Source organism: Poecilia reticulata, chromosome 10, assembly GCF_904066995.2.
Source record: "Poecilia reticulata chromosome 10, P_reticulata-male-v2, whole genome shotgun sequence".
In the NCBI taxonomy this organism is placed as follows: domain Eukaryota; kingdom Metazoa; phylum Chordata; class Actinopteri; order Cyprinodontiformes; family Poeciliidae; genus Poecilia; species Poecilia reticulata.
In genome coordinates this window covers 2,221,678-2,242,146 of record NC_088839.1, presented here as the reverse complement: position 1 = coordinate 2,242,146, position 20,469 = coordinate 2,221,678, and the positions used below count along the sequence as shown (strand labels likewise).

General features: G+C 44.3%; 1 long non-coding RNA gene and 1 pseudogene across 1 annotated transcript in view; both read right to left on the bottom strand.

Moving 5' to 3' along the window:
• LOC145553254 (uncharacterized) overlaps positions 1–20,469 on the bottom strand; it is a 95,468-nt gene that overhangs the window by 58,665 nt on the left and 16,334 nt on the right. The gene's annotated exons all lie outside the window — the stretch shown is intronic.
• On the bottom strand, positions 644–1,377 carry LOC145553230 (uncharacterized; annotated as a pseudogene).

Sequence of the window (20,469 nt, the reverse complement as noted above, 5' to 3'; positions counted from 1 at the left end):
CTCAGAGCAGCACTGACGGCTTGGCCCAGGGGCCGGGACCTCCGGCGGCTCAGAGCAGCACTGACGGCTTGGCCCAGGGGCCGGGACCTCCGGCGGCTCAGGGCAGCGGTGAAGGCTTGGCTCCACTCCAGGCAGGGGTATCGCCAGCCGCGATCCCCACAGCAGAGCTCCGCCACAGAACTCCTCCAGCGGAACTTCTCCGAACCACCGCCACAGGCTCCACCATCTAGTCCGCCTCATGCGTCTCTCACCTTCTGTATGGTCGGATCCTACTGTCATAATGATGTGGGTGGAAGTGGTGAGGGAAACGCTGAGACCCAGGTAAGATGATGATGATGAATTTAATGTAGAGGTACAGAACAACGGGGAGCACAAGGAACACGGGGAAACGGACTGGTACACACGACGTTAGACGACAAAGAACACAAACATGTGGGACTAAATACACACAGGGTAATCAAGAGAACGAGACACACCTGGGAGAATCAACGGGGAAGTCGCAGAGACAGTACTCACAGGGAACAGGATCACACAGGATGTGTGTGATCCTGTTCCCTGATTTTTCTGTGTGAAACACGGATCACGGAAACACTGTGTGAAACACAGAAACACGGATCATGACATTAAGAGGTTTGATCTTCCTTTATTTGGTTCCATCCATCTTCACATCAACTCTGACCATCTTCCCTGTCCCTGTTGAAGAAAAGCTTCCCCAGAGCATGATGCTGCTACAACCATGTTTGACAATAGTGATGGTGTGTTCAGAGTGAAGTGTTAGTTCTCTGCCACACAAAGCGTTTTGCATTTTGGCCAAAAGGTTTAATTTTGTTCCTTCTTCCACATGTTTGCTGGTAAACTGCAAACAGAACTGCGTATGGTTTTCCTTTAACGATAGCTTCCTTCTTGTCATTCTACCATAAAGACCACATTTCTGTAGTGATGACTAATATTTGTGGTCAGACTCTGAGCTGTGGATCATTTGGTCCAGAGTCAACATGAGCCTTTTGGCTGCGTCTCTGATCAGAGCTCTCCTTGTTCAGCTTGAAGTTCAGGTGCATGGTTTTGTCTTGGTAGGTGTAGAGTTGTGCTATATTCTTTCCATTTCCAGATGATAGATTGGACAGTGACATGTTCAGAGCTTGGACAATCTTTTTCTAGCCTCAGCCTGTTTTAAACTTCTCCACAGCTCCTCCCTGACCTGTCTGTTGTGTTCCTTGGACTTTGTGACGCTGTTTGCTTCCCAATATTCTCTAAGGCCTCACAGAGCAGCTGGGTTTCTACTGACATTAGATCACACAGTCATCATTAACAGTCATCAGGCAACTTCTGAAGGGAATTAGTTGCACTCAGAGAAAAGGCAGCTCAATACTTTTGCATGCCACACTTTGCAGGTTTTTATTAGTAAAAAATGTTTTGAATTATGTACATTTTACTTTCTACTTCACGATTGTATACCACTTTGTTGCTCTTTCACATAAAATTCCAATTATATGTATGTTTGTGGTAATGTGATGAAATATGGAAAAGTTCAAGTTGAATACTTTTGTAAGCCACTGTATACCATGAGGTTCCTTCTTTAAGAACTGCTGGTGTACTTCCCATTGCAAAAAAATAAAATTAATAATAATAATAATAATAATAATAATAATAATAATAATAATAATAATAATAATAAAAATAATAATAAATGCATAAAAAAAACAACCAAACAAAAAAATATCCAAAACAAAACGGTACCAAGTTAAACAGGCTGGGAGGGGATGAGGAGGGTGTGTGTGCGTGTGTGTGTGCGCGCCAAACTCTGGCAACAGGAGGAACACCACCAGTGAGCTAGAGAGCAGCCAGCCATTAAATGGCTATGATGGCTCACTGAGCTGCTGCCAAAACAAGCCACATAGAAAATGACCAGAATGGATCTTGGGGCAAAAAGGGCAATGACAAGATCAAGTGAGGACATGGTTTTGGGCGGTTGGGGCAATGAGAGCTTGTAAGAGTGGAAAAATGACACTCAGTGCTGGCCAGAGGCCAGGAAATGGATATAAGGACAGTGGGCCAAGCAGAGCTAAAGACTGCATGATGGGGTAACAGGAGGTAGAATATGGTGTGTCAAGTACAACTGTTCCACCCAAGCCTGATGGAAACATTAACATGTTGTCCTCCAGCAAGAGAGAAAAATGCAATTGCTCAGACTGTGCATAAAACTGTGCCTGGCTTTATTGTAGCCGTTTGTGGGTCCAGTGCTTTGTGGCTGGCAGCCAACAGGGCATCAGTGCAGCTTGTTAGTAAAATGTGGGGGGCTGCAGCCAAAACACTGCCTGTGTTTGGCCAGCTAATATAGGAGAGGTTAGAAGCCATGGAGGGTTCATTACCCAAGCAATCACTGTGCTGCCATCTGAGCCAAGAAAGCTGGAGACAATGCTAATGCTATACAGAGGAGGACCAGAGCAGGGCCTGTTTCCAGGACTGAAGAGGGTGTCAATGTCAGGATCAGATTCAAACAATTACATGGCTCAAGATGAGCAGCTAAACTGAGCAGATATGTAAAACAAACTTTACAGAAACATTTATAAAAATGAGTGAGTGAGCCATTGATGAAAATGTTCTGGGTTGTTTCTCATCCAAGCACTTCCAGTAACTGTTCCCTGCATGATTAAATGCAGCTCATCTAACAAATGCAAATAATGCAGTCCATATATCAAAATGGCATTGCTATATACAATAAACTACTTCATGGCAGTCCGCTGTGCAAAAAGCATCACATGCCATAAGAAATGTTTGAAATAACATGTTCTTCATCGATCTTCTCATCACTGTGATAGCATCTTTTGGAAATGGACAAATCCAGTTTCTACTTAAAATAATATATTTTTAATTTTTTATATTTTTTTGTCACTGAAGAAGATTGAACCAATTTCAAGGATGACTCATGTAAAAGCGGGTTTATTAATAGCAGATGCTTTCTGTAGATGATGGACGGACAAAGGCTGAACTGACATGTAATGTGTTGAAGATGAAGGTAATATCTCTAAACTATATCTAATATCAGATCTGTTAGTTAAAGAACACAAGAAACATGATTAAAAAACAGCTTAGCTTTTTTAACAAATTAATTAAAACGTTGTATTACTACAAATATCAGCATTGTGATGCGACAACTAATCCACAAACATCTGACATGACTTTTTAAAATTACTCTAATTTAAGAGTAAAAAATTAAACATGTAAAACCAAAAGAAACTTATGTCAGGCATTTTAAAAATGCAGTCAATTGTTGAAAAGTTGCAAGACTTTTTTAGGATGGTTTTATCCAACATTCTTTAAAATTATTTTTTTGGTTATCAAATTACAACAATTATTGAACTCTTTATTCTACAGGGTGGCCCACGAAAAAGTAGCCCGCCTTCCTGCCAGAGTGGCCACCAAAATCGCCGGACTTATCTGTGGGGCAATTTGAAGGGAAAAGTGTACGCCGATAACCCGAGAACTTTACAGCAGTTGAAAGACGTAATGCAATTCAGAGCATTGGTGCCCCAGAGCTGCGTTGCGTATATGACATCAAACACAAAGTATTATCACGATGTCATGATGTGTAGTAGGTGATGTGGCAGACTCTGGAACCCAGGTTGAGAGAAGAAAATGATGATTTAATTGAAGAATACAGTTCAAACAGTCCAAGCACAGACGGCACAGCAGAACGGAGGGCTAATGTTCAACACTAGTAGCAACTGACTAACAGACACGAGAACTGGATGACGCTACACAAGACAAGGACCCGACAAGACACAGAGACAACAGGTGGCCTTAAATACACAAGGAATATTCACAGAAAACAAGACACCTGGGAAACAATCAAGGGGAGAGGGACAGGATATCAGAGACTCACAGAGAACAGAACTAAAATTAAACACAGAAAACTAAAAAAACACACAGGAAAAAAAAAATCAAACCTAGCAGGTATCTGTTCTATTGTGTGATTGTAGTCAAATTGACAGGGAGATTTAAAACATTTTGCAAGAAGCACAACCAAAATCTGATTCCATATGCCACACAAGGAACATGGAATAGGCTGCGCAGTGGCGCATTTGGTAGAGCTGTTGCCTTGCAGCAAGAAGGTTCTCGGTTCGACTCCCGGCCCCGGACTTTCTGCATGGAGTTTGCATGTTCTCCCTGTCCATGCGTGGGTTTTCTCCGGGTACTCCAGTTTCCTCCCACAGTCCAAAAACATGACCGTCAGGTTAATTGGCCTTTCCAAATTGTCCCTAGGTGTAAGTGAGTGTGTATGTGCATGGTTGTTTGTCCTGTGTGTCTCTGTGTTGCTCTGCGACAGACTGGCGACCTGTCCAGGGTGACCCCGCCTCACGCCTGGAACGTTAGCTGGAGATGGGCACCAGTAAACCTCCTGACCCCCCTAATGGACAAGGGAGTAAATAAGATGGATGAATGGAACATGGAATCAATGTGCTTTGTTTTCCACTTGAGCTCCTGCCCCTCAAAATGTCTGTGCACGCCCCTGCATGGCCAACATCACAGAACCTGTGTACCAAAAGTATTTCCCAACGCAGGAGAATGCAGATACACTCCTGATCAAAATCTTAAGAAAAGTCAAAAAATTACAAGAATTTGCATTTTGCTCTATTGGATCTTAAGAAGGTCAAGTAGAGCTTCACAATGTTAAAGTAAAAAATCAGTGCAAAGACAAAAACTTTTGAGCAGGGAATTTTCTGAAAACTGCATTTACACTCAAACATGATTTTTTCAGCTGATCAAAAGTTTAAGACCATAGTCTTTAAAAGCCAAAATCTGTGCAAAAATCTGGATTCCATGTCATTTTCTGTCAAGTCTTTACAGTGTCAAGACCTCCTGATGGCAAAAGCAAAAAAGCTCACTGACTTTGAACGTGGTAGGATTGTTGAGCTGCATAAGCAAAGCCTCTCACAACGTGCCATTGCTGCTGAGGTTGGACGCAGTAAGACAGTCATTTTGCATTTTTTAAATGATCCTGAGGGTGATGGAACAAAAAAGTCAAGTGGTAGATCCAAAAATATTTTACCAGCTCTGAGCCGCAGGATCCGATTGGCTGTCCGTCAAGACACGGGACGATCCTCTACCCAAATGAAGGCCATTACTGGTGCTGACCGCAACCCAATAACCATCAGACGGCATCTGGAGAGAGAGAAGGGCTTCAGAAACAAAAAACATCTTCAAAGGCCACGTCTTCTTCAACACCACAAAATTGCCTGTTTGGACTTTGCAAGGGTGCACCAGAGTGGTGGGTCCTGCCTGATCCTCTCCTCACTTCAGCTGACCCCACATGCTCACTCCTTCCTTTCTTTTCGGTAATTTACATAAAAATGACAGAAGACAGAAAAAGGCTGCACAAACAGAGCAATAAACTGTTTTTACTCCAGGTTTCCACATATTATTCATTTCTGTTGTATGTGCTGTATTTATATGTGTATAAATTAGTGATTATGGATATTTGTTTCCTTAAACTGACAAAAAATAAGTACAAATTGTTTGGTCAAAACACATAAAAATAGTTACTTGTGAAACAACTGGGTGACCAGCCAAAAAAAGCAAAAGAAAAAATATGATTATTTTATCTTGGCAATCATAATGACATGTGCTTTGAAAATCTAGTGTTACAATTACACATTTTAGGTAATTTGTTTCTTGAGTAATCAGTTGATTACACTTCTGGTGGGGGTAGATTAGTGTCGGCCTTTGATCAGGTCTGTTTGGTTAGCATGAAATCTAAATACTGTGATTTTTCTGTCTTACGAATAATCGTGTTCTCTATGTTAATGAGTTAAAGTGGATGATAAAGTGATGTGGGGCATGATCTTTATTTGCTTTAAGAATTAGTGGATTAGCTTCAAAATTAGAGTTTGATGAGAGGTTTGAAGTCTTAATTTTCCTAATTAATTCTGAGAGGAAGCTCAGCAGGGGAGGCATCCGATAATGACTCAATGAAATTCAATTAAAAAAAAATTTGTCAGTGGTGAGTCCAACTTTAATGATCTGTTTGTCACTTAGTGATGGAACAATTATGCTTTTTAAGGAAAAATACTTTCATTTATTGGATAAGAGTCGACAGAGTAAAAGTTTGGAGGGAAAAATATGACTTCAGATGGTTAACGTTTCTGCTCTGTTTTCCCCATAACAGAATTTATAGTCCATTGTTAGTAATAATTGTTGGAACAGAATACAATAAATTGTATTTTGATTTGATCTTTGTTTACACTGTCAATAAAGGGTTAAAACAACAACATATGGCAATTTTCAAATCCACCTGTTTTGCATTTTATATTGTTTCTATGGGGAAAACATCCTTCATGGTTCTGTGTGTGCATGGCTGTATTGGTTTATGTCCTAAATAGGGTATGTAAATAAAGACTGACTCGTAAATTATGACAAACATTTAAAAGAATTACAGATATTTAAAAACCTTAAGGAGATAATTTCATGTACATTGATTATTTTGTGTTTTTTGTGAGAAGGTTTTGTCTGAAATGAATAATGCTCAGTTCTTAGCTTTGAACCTGTCCCTCCTTTAGCAACTCGTATCCGGATGAACAGAAACTAGTTTGACTGTACCAGTTAGCTAACAGTCAGAGCACAAGTCAAACAAACTGGATTCTCTTTTTCTGCTTAATGCAGCTCCAAAGTCTTAAATGTTTATGCTAACCTTTGCAATAAGGCCATACACAAGAAAAAAAATTACTACCAAAAACCAATTACAAACCCCAACAATGTAAAATATCTAAGCACAGGAATCATTTAATATCAATATTACCACAAGGTTAGATTTTATCAGAAAGTTATTTTAACTGAACACTATTCACTTGGAACATCGCTGGTCTACAATGACGGTCCCCAGTCAAACTGAGCTTACTGTCCAGTGAGGTGTGAAAACACTCTTAGATTAAAAGCATATGATTGCCAGAATCAATTGCTAAAAAATTTAATTAAAACCCTAACATTAAATAATGTTGTGAACTTTCAGCAAATATTTCAGTTAGGAGAACCTTTTCTAAAAAAAAAAAATGGCAGCTTGGAAACAGATCTAAAACAGGCTATATATGTCATTCAATGCTTGTAAAAGAACATTTGCATTTAAAATTGAGGTCAAGGTATTTTAAAGAACACAAGTCATGCAAACTCGCTGCAATAACCCTAGAAAAATAACTCACTAGCAATCTACTGCTCTGTGGTAGCAAGTCTAACTTTCCTTCAGCATTTCAAATAAATCTGTCTTTTTCCACTGGCTTTCATCCTGCACTCCCAGTTTTCTGACTTAGTCAACACTCTGACTTTAAAAATCATGACAGCATTGATAAAGAGGGCACACTTTTACCACTTGAAGATGACAAATCATATAAAATAGGCATATGGTCAGAAAAGACAGACGCCAGTTTCCAGATCAAGAACCTATTGTCTATGTCAGTGATTTTCAACCTTTTTTGAGCCAAGGTACATTGTTTTAATTGAAAAAATCACGAGGCACGCCACCAACCAAAAACGTAAACAAAGATTCTCTGTAGCCAACTAAATTACATATATAGTCATTCTTATCAAAGTGTCTTGAATAGGAATCAAATAAACACAAACATTTATTTTTATTATATTTTACATTTCTTATTTCAAATTGCACTTAACATGTCCACTTCAAAAATACACCTGAACAGTGTCACAACACTGTCGGTCGTGTGTGATGCATCACTAATTCTCTTGTTTTAATGTAAAATGCTCTGTACCTACTGCCATCTAGTGATAATAAAATTACACGATTACGCCGCTAGTCACTACTACAGCAGAGACACTAAAGATGGCATTATTTGCAGATAATTAGTTTTAAAAAAAAATCTGACCAATTACTGTATTTTCCAGACTATTTTCTGTATTTTCGCGACATACTATAAACCATACCTTAAAATTTTTTGAACCCCCGGAAACTTAAATATATCAGCCGCACCGGGCTACAGGCCGCTGGTATCTCTGCCGCTCTCGGTTTCCCATAAGGACCCAGTAGAGGGCTGTGTCCTAATAACTTCTGGATATATTAAGGATGCAGATCTCCGTCTCCAAATCCGGGTTTGTTCACGCCGTGTTTACGTGCAGCGGCTTTATTTCCCTCCTGTCCTGCCAGATCAATACTCCTCAACTTAGAAGCTGCAACATATGAGTTTGAAAACATTTCTCTGTCGTGCCTGCTGCTAGCATGTGCTTGTTCTAAATGAAAATTAGCGCGTTCTTCTATGATTTCCAATTTTGACTTCCAATGATTCACTTCCTGATAAAGAGCCCCCTGGTGGTTGAAGAAAAATCCACAGAAAAGCCGCATGTTCAAAGTGTAGGAAAGTAGTAGCAGCTTATAGTCCAGAAAAAACGGTAGGTGAAATTGGATAATTTCCACGGCACACCTGAAGATCACTCACTGTACACTAGTGTGGCGCGGCACAGTGGTTGGAAAACACTGGTCTATGGGATAAAAGCAAGGGCGGGGGTACTATGACAAAAGTATATCCTGTCCAGACAGAGGGATAATCAGGCGACCTAGTAGTAGTAGGCTTGTTTGTTCTGAAGATCCTGCAGCTTCCACTTCTCTTCCTAACATGGCGCCTCCTCATCCTGACTCTCATACTGATAGGAGGAACCACAGAGCTCTGTTAGGTTAAAAGCACTGTGACAGAGGAGCCGTCACGAGCCGGGACATAATTCTGAGTCCGTGTTAAAATGTGCGCACACATACACACAATCGTTAACTTACTTCTATTGCAGCTTAAATCGACGCGGTTCATCGTGGGTGCACACGCGATGTTCCTGCGTTAGCATATCCATCCTAACCTGTTTTCAGTTTCAAACATTTTCCCAGTTTTGTTTTCAAGCAGGGTTATTTCCGGATTGTGGCGCGCCAGGAGGGAGTCATGCGATGACGTAGTGACATCATCGGAACATAAGGAGTGTTTTCTATTAAATTGAGTATTGTATTTTTGATTGCAAGTTTGTTTGTTTTTTCTCATTATTATTATTTTGTATACTTTAAGAGTTCATTTGAGTTAGAAGTAATTGTTTTTGTTGTTTTGGTTTGTTTGCTCTTTCTGTGGGCGGAGCCTGTGGCTTTAAAAAAGCAGGGCTCTGTGCCACAGGGAGGTAGTCTGTGCCTAGACTCCTGCCAGGTCACAGTGAAGGTGATGGACTCTTACATTGAAGGTACTGCTGTTTGTCTGATTCTAACCTGCCTTGGACATCCTTGTATATATTCTGCACCTGCCATCTTTGTTCACTTGAAGAGCTAAATAAATTTCACTGAAGTGATCTCTGGCCTTGGGCAGTCTTTTTTTGTTTTTGTTTGTCCAAGTCATAAGAGAACCCCGTTACAAGCTCATCTTCTGAAGTTGGGATGTTTTTCCTCCAACAGGTTCCAGAGGAATCACCTCAAACCAGATGTTGGACTGGATTTTATTTCAGTGTCATTTGTGAATGCTAGAGCCTCATTTTCAACAGTGGAGCCATAAAGGTTGAAAAAGGTTATTTTGGAGGAAATCTCATCAATATTTCCACTAAATAAGAGCCAAAACATAGTTTGATAGAGGAAAAGCCTCTCAGACTCTCAGCTCAAAGCGAGATGCCCAAACTATTTTTTTTTAAATATTAGACAATTAATTTAATTTTACATAATTATCATGCCTCTAATTGGGTTGCCACTTTATCATGGTGGAGGGGTTTGAGTGTCCCAATGATCCTAAGACCTATGCTGTCTGGGGCTTTATGCCCCTGGTAGGGTCACCCAAGGAGGACAGGTCCTAGGTGAGGGACCAGACTAAGTGCAGCCTGAAGACCCCTGTGATGAGAAACAACGTTGGATTTAGTGTTCCCTCGCCCGGACGCAGGTCACCGGGACCCCACTCTGGAGCCAGGCCTGGAGGTGGGGCACAATGGCGAGCGCCTGGACATACTTCCACTCTGGAGTTTCTCGCGATGAGAGGCACCGGGCAGGAGTGGGCATACTTGTTGCCCCCATCTCGGCGCCTGTACTTTGGGGTTTACCCCGGTGAACGAGAGGGTAGACTCCCTCCACCTACGGGTGGGGGGACGGGTTCTGACTGTTTGTGCTTACGGGCCGAACAACAGTTCAATTTACCCACCCTTCTTGAAGTCCTTAGAGGGGGTACTGGAGAGTGCCCCTCCTGTGGACTCCCTTGTTCTGCTGGGGGACTTCAATGCTCACGTGAGCAATGACAGTGAGACCTGGAGGGGCGTGGTTGGGAGGAACGGCCCCCCGATCTGAACTCGAGTGGTGTTCTGTTGTTGAGTTTGGAGAGGCCATAGAGAAAGACTTCCGCACGGCTTCGAGGTGATTCTGGTCCACAATCCGGCGTCTCAGGAGGGGGAAGCAGTGCAGCATCAACACTGTGTATAATGGGGATGGTGTGCTGCTGACCTCAACTCGGGACGTTGTGGGCCGGTGGGCGGAATACCTCCTCAATCCCACCAACATGCCTTCCATTTAGGAAGCTGAGCCTGGGGACTCTGGGTCGGGGTCTCCAATCTCTGGGGACGAGGTCACCGAGGTGGTCAAAAAGCTCCTTGGTGGCAGGGCCCCGGGGGTGGATGAGATCCGCCTGGAGGTCCTTAAGACTCTGGATGTTGCAGGGTTGTGTTGGCTCAAGCGACTCTGCAATACCGCATGGACATCGGGGGCAGTTCCCCTGGATTGGCAGACTGGGGTGGTGGTCCCCCTGTTTAAAAAGGGGGACCGGAGGGTGTGCTCCAATTACAGGGGGTCACAATCTTAAGCCTCCCTGGTAAGGTCTATTCAGGGGTCCTGGAGAGGAGGGTCCGTCGGATAGTCGAATCTCAGATTCAGGAAGAGCAGTGTGGTTTTCGTCCTGGTCGTGGAACACTGGACCACCTCTACACCCTCAGCAGGGTTCTGGGAGTTCGCCCAACCAGTCTACATGCGTTTTGTGGACTTGGAGAAGGCGTTCGACCGTGTCCCTTGAGGGGCCCTGTGGGGGGTACTCTGGGAGTATGGGGTACCGGGCCCTTTGATACGGGTTGTCAGGTCCCTGTATGACCAGTGTCAGAGTCTGGTCCGCATTGCTGGCAGTAAGTCGGGCTCGTTTCCAGTGGGAGTTGGACTCCGCCAGGGCTGCCTTTTGTTACTGATTCTGTTCATTACTTTTATGTATAGAATTTCTAGGCGCAGCCGAGGTGTTGAGGGGATCCGTTTTGGTGGCCTTAGGATCGCATCTCTGCTTTTTGCGGATGATGTGGTCCTGTTGGCTTCATCAGATCGTGATCTGCAGCTCTCACTGGAACGGTTCGCAGCATAGTGTGAAGCGGCCGGGATGAGGCTCAGTGCCTCCAAATCCGAGGCCATGGTCTTGAGCCAGAAAAGGGTAGAGTGCCTTCTCCGGGTCAGTGGGGTCGTCCTGCCTCAAGTGGAGGAGTTTAAGTATCTGGGGATCTTGTTCATGAATGAGGGAAGAAGGGAGCGGGAGATCGACAGGCGGATTGGGACAGCGTCTGCCGTGAAGCGGGCGCTGTACCGGTCTGTCGTGGTGAAGAGAGAGCTGAGCCAAAAAGCGAAGCTCTCGATTTACCGGTCGATCTACGTTCCCACCCTCATCCATGGTCATGAGCTTTGGGTCATGACCGAAAGAACGAGATCACGGATACAAGCGGCCGGAATGGGTTTCCTCCGCAGGGTGGCTGGGCTCTCCCTTAGAGATAGGGTGAGAAGCTCGGTCATCCGGGAGGGACTCAGAGTAGAGCTGCTGCTTCTCCACGTCGAGAGGAGCCAGTTGAGGCTTGGGAATCTGGTAAGGATGCCTCCTGGACGCCTCCCTGGTGAGGTGTTCCGGGCACGTCCCACCAGGAGGAGGCCTCGGGGAAGACCTAGGCTGGGGAGGGAAGCCTGGGCCTCCCTTCTGAAGCTGCTGTCCCCGCGACCTGACCCCGGATAAGGGGAAGAAAATGGATGGATGGACGGATCGATAATTATTGCAGTAGAAGCCATTTGTTTGTTAAATACTTAATGAAACATATTTACCATGTTTGATGTTGTGAATGACTTATACTCACAAAGAAAGAGGTAATTAGTCCAAGTTTGTTGTTTATTGAACATTCAGAATCTACAGCGGTTGTAAAGCGCCACAGCAAGGGTAAAATAACCCTAACAAGCAATCAGCTGAAAACCACTAATACCTTTTTACTCATGGCAACTGCCACGAGACAAGCTCCTCGAGCCAAGCAGAGATTACGTTAAAAACATGATGTTCTGTCTGTTAAGATATTAGGTTTTCTGGCTTGATATTTATTTTTGCAATTATTAATAAGCGCTTTCATGAACACAATGGTGGTTAATTAGTTAATTTTAAACTCCTGCTCTGCTAGTTATTTTGATTATGGAACCGAAATGCAAAGAATTGCGCAACACCTTGTTGAAACAACAATTACTGAGATTATTATTTTTGTTGAGTTTTGTAGAAAAATCAACACGTTTTCTTGAATTATTTATTTTAAAGTTATGAACGTTTTTGATAAGGAGCCAGAGGAGGACGTGCTGCTCTCAGCCTCCTGGTGGCGTTCAGTTTGTCACCTAATGCTGGGATCGACTCAAAACCTTCCCCGATCGACATATCGCACCGCTGCTCTAGCAAAGCACGAACAGTTCAGAAACGATATGAAATGGGAAAAAAGGTATTTATTAACTGATTAAGTCGTGTTTTAGATTGTTCTTGAAAAAATAATCACTCACGGCTGCACAGTGAACCCATTTTTTTACAGCTGCTCTCCTCTTTTGCAGGTACTGCGTACCCCCGCTAAATCTTTTAGGGGAACGCAGTACCCTGCCGTACCCACCTACTTTCACCCCTGGATAAAGGTACGTTCAGTATGTGTCCATGTTCTTGGGTGGCACTACTGCAAGATTGAACAATTTAAGAGTCTTTGACCAGCACCATTTATTTTCCAGCAATACAATAACCCTGTCAGGATTCCGGATTATATCAGCTTCTGGTTTTTATGTAGATTTGCACTTTAGTTCACCTTATGTTATTTGTGCTGATTTTTATTTATTCTTCGTTTTTTGTATATATTGCTTGTATGTTGAGATGTGTTTCCCTTAACTTATTGTAGCGGTTAAAGGGTGCTGTTATGTTATGTGTTTTCCCATGAGGCTTAGCGGCAGAAAAGAGAGAGCCGAACCATGAGTGAAAAGGCTATCTGCCCAAGTGAAAAGACCTGTGTGTTCCAGTTGTTAATGTTCTGGCTATCTGACTCTGTGTGTGTCTTCACTGAGCCTTCAACAGAGGTTACATTGGTGTCAGAAGTAGGATAGCCGAAAATGACATCGCTACAGAACATTGAAAGGCTGTTAGCCAAACTGGAAGAACTCAGAGAGTAGCAGCCTAGCTCGGAAAGACGGAAAAGAAGAAGCAAATTGCCTTTGTCAAGGCAGGCGAAGGAACGAGGCAAGAAGGAGCAAAGCGCGGGGAACATTTGAGCCAGCATCAGCCGCCCAGACGGAGCGAGCGCTGTCCGTGGGCAGCCTTTGTCAAGGCTTGTGGGTGCCCACGTCCCTGCTTCCCCGCCTACCATCATAAGGCAAGAGGAGAGAATTGCTTGGGAGGAGGTTCCCCAACAGCGTCACCTTCCAACCCTACCCAAGCTCCCGCGTTATAATGGGGAGACAGCACTGGATGGTTACCTTGTCCAGGTTGAGATGGCTGCTGAACTGGGTGGCTGGTCCCCAGAGGAGACAGCGCTTCAAGTCGCCTTGAGCTTAGAGGGGTGCCCTACAAGTGCTGTCTGACCTACGACCAGAAGAACGCCACAGTTGGCTTTTGATCCAGGAAGCTCTTCGGAGGCGTTTTGGCAGGAGGATTTATGCCGAGCATGCAAGGGAACAGCTGATTAATCGCCGGCGCCTGGATGGTGAGTCCCTAGGCTCTTATGCAGCTGACATTCTGCTACAAAATCGACATGGTTACCCTGATCTGGAGAAAGCGATACAGGAGAAACTTGCCCTCCAGGCCTTCATTAGGGGAATTCGCCCAGCCAGACTTCGTGAACATATCTGTGTCCACCCTCATAACAGCTGGGCAGCGGTGAGGCTGTATGCAACCCAAGCTTGTACTGAGAGTGATGATGAGGATAACCTGAGACAAGCAACAGCTGTCCAACCGCGAGCACCATCTGGGGGACGGCGACGAAGAGGAGCAGAGTGCTACCGTTGTGGAGAGCTGGGGCATCTGGCTCGTGATTGTCCAGCACCAGCTCCACGTAAAGGAGACCTACAGCCTCCTTTAAACTGATTGGGGGTGGTACTGGAGGGGGCCTGCCACCACCAGAATACACCCCTACTACTGAAAATGCAATGCGGTTGGGACGACTAGGCAGCCCACATGGACTATATGTGAACATTAGGCTTGATGGTGTTGCCCTCTGTGCTCTGATAGACACTGGCTCCACGGCATCCTTGGTTCGACCGGGCCTACTGCCTGGGACAGAGGCACCAAGTCCTAGAGGATGGTCCCTAACCAAGAAATACATCACCACGGCCACTGGGGAACGCTCAAGGATGAAAGGCTGGCGGGTCCTTGATGTGGAGGTGGAGGGTCAGAAAAGTCAACACATCTTTTGGCTGGCGAAAATCCAGGACCCCTGTATTATTGGATTGGACTTGCTGGTGGCGTGGGGGGGCATAGTAGATGTTAATTCAGCCACGCTCCGAGTGGGCCACAAAGCTGTTCAACTTCACTCCTAACGTCAAGAGAGGGTGCGACAGGTTAATGCACCAACACTGTCAGAAGACCACAGTAGGGCCCCACAAAGACCACTGGATGACTTGGTGGGGACGGAGGAGGCACATGCAGAACTGCCATCAGAGGAGACAAGGCAGGCTGTACGGGAGCTGTGCCTGCGGAGCTGTGGAGGACTGGGTCAGGAGCAGAGTGAACGGTTACAGGACCTGCTGGAGGCCTACATTGACATTTTTGCTGCCAAGGATGAGGAGTGTACTCACACTAATCTGGTATAGCATGACATCAACACTGGAGAAACGAGACCCATCCGTCTGCAGCCCCACCGTCTGCCTCTTTCTACACCTGCCTGTCATCTTGTGGGCTTACCTGACAGTGGTCCAGGAGTCCACTCTCTGCACCCTCGCCTTGCTGATGTTTGGTCATGAACTATGCACCCCAGTGGACTTGGTGTTTGGACCAACCCCCGGAACGGAGCCACCTGTTGGGTCAGGGCTGAGCTACATCTGTGATTTAAGGCAGCATCTACGGGTTGCTCATGAACTGGCTCGGGAGTGCCTAACTGCAGCCGGACTCAAGCAGAAGCGGGCCTATGATTTGCGTTGCCAGGGGAAGAACTTCGAGCCTGGGGACTCAAAACTCACCAGTCAGTGGGCTGGACCATCTGTGGTGATTCACAGACTTTCTGATGTGGTGTACCGGGTGCGGCTGCGCAAGAGGGGCCGGCTGGTGGTTCTTCACCGAGATCGCTTGGCCCCATACCAGCCAGGCAAGCCTGTGGTTGGCGAGCTGGAGACGGACCCTCCGCCAGTGGTTTCTCCTACGCCTCAAGTTGTCCAGGGTGAGTCCCGGCGCATTAACCCCAGACAACGGCGCCTTCCTGCATGGTTTAGAGACTTTATAGTTAATCCGTAATGGACTAAGAGTTCTGTTGTTCAATGTTGTGGTTCATGTCACATAGACATTCCTGGTTGCTGGGACAGCTAACCGTCTGAGGGGGGGCAATGTAGCGGTTAAAGGGTGCTGTTATGTTGTTATGTGTTTTCCCATGAGGCTTAGCGGCAGAAAAGAGAGAGCCGAACCATGAGTGAAAAGGCTATCTGCCCGAGTGAAAAGACCTGTGTGTTCCACCATTAAAGTTGTTAATGTTCTGGCTATCCGACTCCGTGTGTGTCACTGAGCCTTCAATGGAGGTTACATTATGTTTAGTGTTTTACGTTCATTCTTTGTTTAGTTATTCTATATTTCTGTCAGACTTCCGTTTTGCCTGCTCCTCAGTTGTTTTCTCCTTCCTGTTCCATTACTCTCTCTGTCTCGTTCAGCCTGCCTGTGTGGTCTCCCCTCTCAGCTGCATGCTGTCACCAACCAGTCATTGGTTCACTATGCAATAATCACTTCCCTAAGACTGTATAGTACAAGTACACAAGTACAAATTCATGTACTGAATCCATGTAATGATCATGATTAATTTCCTTTTGGGGTCCTCCGGACCCCAAAGTACTTTACACTACAGCTATTCACCACAGTAGCCACAGTTTCCCTGGGGAAGTCTGACAGAGGAGGGGCTGTCATGCACCAGCACCACCGGGCCCTCTGACCACCACCAGCAGGCAAGGTGGGTGAAGTGTGTTGCCCAAGGACACAACAACAGAAGCAGGTGGAGCGGGCATTGAACCAGCAACAAGCCGACTGCAGGGCAAACTCCTACCACCATTGCCGCTTTTGACTCAATTAGAAGTAGAAGACAACAAGGTGGATGCTATTGAGTGCTCTAGTCAAAGTTCATTCCTCAGTCCAACAGAGATTTGGGGCAGGGATTGCAAAGGGCTGTTTGCAGCCTGAAATAACTCAGTTTTGCAAGAAGACTGAGGAAAGACTCCGCCAGGCAACAGCTGGACTGAGACCCATCCACACAGACTCTGTGCTGCAACTACAGCCAGATGTGCACCTACTTCACTGACTTGAAGGTGTGGATAATTATTCATGGATTCGAGAAATTTTTATTATCTTACTAGCTTGCATTTGCTTGTTTAAGATACAAAATTTGGACTCTGGTCCCATGTCAAGATGCTTAATAAATAAATAATGGAGTACAGTGAACTATATTATGTGTGCTATAAATAATTAAAAAAAATTTAAAAAGTAGATGAAGCTGAATTAAGAGCAGCTTGAGTTCAGCAGCCTGACGGCTGAAGGGAAGAAACAGTTCCTCAGCCTGGTGGTTTTGCTCTGGTTGCTCCTCAGCCTCCTGCCTGAGGGGAGCAGCTGGAACAGTCTGTGTGCAGGATGGGTGGAGTCCTTTATGATGAGGAGCGCTCTCTTCCTGCATTGTGATTTGTGGAAGTCTGTGGTGGAGGGAAGGCTGCTCCCTACTGTCTTGTGTGCAGCATTAACTACGTTCCTCAGAGCCACCGTCTGAGCAGCAGTGCAGCTGCTGTGCTACACAGTGATGCAGGTGTGGACAATACTCTCCACCACACAGCAATAGAAGCTCCTCAGGACTGAGTTCCCAAGTCCAGCTCTTCACAGCTTCCTGAGGAAGTAGAGACGCTGGTGGACCTTTCTGACCAAATGGGAGGTGTTGGTACTCCAGGTGAGGTCACTGGATATATGCACACCCAGGTACCTGTAGCTGTAGACCACCTCCACTGCTGTATTTGGGCTCATTGCTGTTCGTGACGTGTCCCACTACTGCAAGCATCACTATATGACATCTGGGGGGTCTTGCTGAGCAGTCAGCAGAGTGAACAGGATGGGGCTCAGCATGCAGACCTGTGGTGAGCCAGTGCTGAGGTTTTTTGTCACTATTTTATCAAATAGTCAAATTTTGTTGATCATGATTGATTTTCAATAGAAATAAAAAGGGTAAAACATCCAAGTGGGTGAGCATTTTTTAACTGACAGACACATCTTTGCATATGTAGCTGCTGAGTTTTCTAAAGAGAATGACCATGCAAGTTTTGTGCTTACATGCTAACTCTGTTTCTATCAAGGTTACTCTGGTTACGATCATAGAGCTGATGGTTACAACATCAAGCTGTTACATGAACACGCTGGAACCGGGGTGAGCAGGGAGCATGGTTTTCTCTATCATGGCTGGTTCAACAGTTTAACATGTTGTGTAGGGTTACACCTTGGAATATGACCTGTTACCTGAGCTAACACAAAGCTTCAACCAGAACCCTCTGTGGAAACTCTCTCCTGCTCTGAGGACAAACCCTGGAACCCTGAGCTGCAGAGCAGATGAGGTCAGAGTTGAGGCAGTGGAGGTCACGACTGGTAGGAGAGAGGCCAACTCATCAGAGTGTGTATGTTTGGAGTGGACATGGAGGCAAAAGGCCATGGTGAGGGCTTGTTTTCAGTCTGTCTGTCCAAACAACAGAAAGCTGTTAGCATCCTTGTACCACACAGCCAAGCTTCCTGTCTGCTACTAGGAAAGAGAAAAACAGGCCTCAGCTTTGGACTTAGCAGAAATTCTATTCAAGAGAACACAAAGTTATAAATCAAAGACTCTTAGCTGAATTCTTTTAACCTTTCCAATAGGTTATTGAATTTTGGTCGTTGGGGGATTGTAATATATTGCAACCAACAGGCGTGTAAACAGTCACATTAGACTGCATGAGGATAAAGGTCAGAGAGCATCTGGAGGATGGATGCAAAATGTCAAGGCAGTTTTACACAAAGAATATAGGAATATAAGGAATATGAGTCCTTTTGAGGCAAGAGAAGATTCAAAGATAAGTCAAGATATATTCAATAAAACAATTACAGAAGGATGACTTTGTTTGAGCTGACTGTGATGTTTAGCAAATTAGTATAATTTTAGAGATGACACAATAATGTATATATTTTAAAGGGAGTTAACATCCTATATTTCTTTGTGTAAGATCTACTACATACATAATAATATACCAGTATTTCAGAAACTAGAACCAATAGATACTAGCTTTTGTCCTTCTTCAGAAGCTGAAGCAGAGTTCACCATTCATTTTCAATTTTAAAATAAACCTAGAATCAATCAAGGGATTTCATTTTAGAAGTATGGCATATACTTTTAATGAGAATCTGATTTACTTTGGTGACTGAGAGAAACATTTCTTATTAAATTATACACCTTTAAATCATTCTTTGAACTGTTTTCCAAACCTGTCATTTATAATTTTCACTTGTACAGTTTAGCGGTGAATTGCAACTCAAAACAAGTGCATTAAGAACCATAGAGTGTTGGGAGTACAGCATGGGGCAGAGTACCAGGTGAAACTATTCATTTGATTTGGCAGCAGCTTGCACTGATTCTTTATTAATTTAAAACCAGGAAGGTTCTTTGATCAACTTCATTTGGTCTGGACCTGAAGTAGACATTTTCTTTTATTTGGTGCAGTTTGCTTTCACATTATGCTTTTTTTGCTAGCAGATTTTAATTTGCAAACAAAGTAACATGGTGATGATTCTGTCCCACTGGACAGAAATGATGGGGGTGGGACAGAACACAGACCTGGTAAAAAAAAGTCCTGCTTGCTGAAACACTGTTGTACACTTTTTTTGTGGTCTTTTCTACCTGCAGTACCACTTTGAATGTCAAGAGCAGCTCATTTAACACAGGTTTCACAATGTGATATTTCTAACTTTGGATAGGTGTTGGTAATGTGCTCTATAAGCTGTATGAGTGGAGATGCTCTATATGTTCTAACATGCTAGTAGGAGCGTTGCTAAGCAGAAAACAGAGGATCAGGTAGGATTTCAACCCAGTCAGCTACATACAGTAGCAGTGTTAGCAACACTGAAGGACTCATTTTTATCATAATGCCCAGCAACGGTGGCTCATGAAGTTCAAATAGGTGTATATTTCCTGCAGTTGCTCGGGATTGAGCCCAGCCTGTATTCATAACAGAAGCAAACCTCACCAGAGTGTTGGCATTTCTTTCTTCATCTCCTGACAGTCTGAGTTCTCCTCTAAATGGCATCAGGGAGTTCTGTGATTGTGGTTGGTCTCTGCAGGTATGTTTTTGCTAAAGGTAAAGGTAGTATAAACAGGATATGATGTTTCTCACAATGGAATGAGAAACATCGCAATAGACCCTGAGCCACCATGCAGCACACCGTGTTGTGGCTTTAACACAGAGTGTGAAGGCTGACAAACTGCGCCCTAATGGCTTTATTTCAGTATTTTTTTAATTCTCACAGTACATGCAGGTAACTGTAGACCTTTGTTCAGTTTTTTTTCCATGTACTTCTTGTTTTGGCTGTCATTTTAAAATGACAGATGTCGCAATAAACAATAAATCAATTAATCGCACGATAAATTAAACCTATCGATCTCATTTTAATCATCAGCTTTATCGTCTCTTCCTGCCTTTTTTTCTTTCTGTTGATGACACTGAATGAAAAAAAGCTAAACTCCGGTGCTCTCCACTGACCCTCCATTTCTCATTTCCTTAGTGTAATGTCCAGCGCACACTACACGAGTTGTCGGCCGACCGTCAGCCCATTTTCAAATTCTGAGGGACCACACATTAGCCGACAGAAATCCTAGGTATAACGGTTCAATTGGGTTGGATCGTGCCGTGTGGTGTCCAGCCACATCCCAGCCAGCATGAATGGGTGGGCCAAACTTGGGTTTGTTGTGGGCTACATGGGTTATGAGTGGGCATTGGTTTTATCTTGGCTAACTGTATGGGACCGATATGTTAACCTAAAA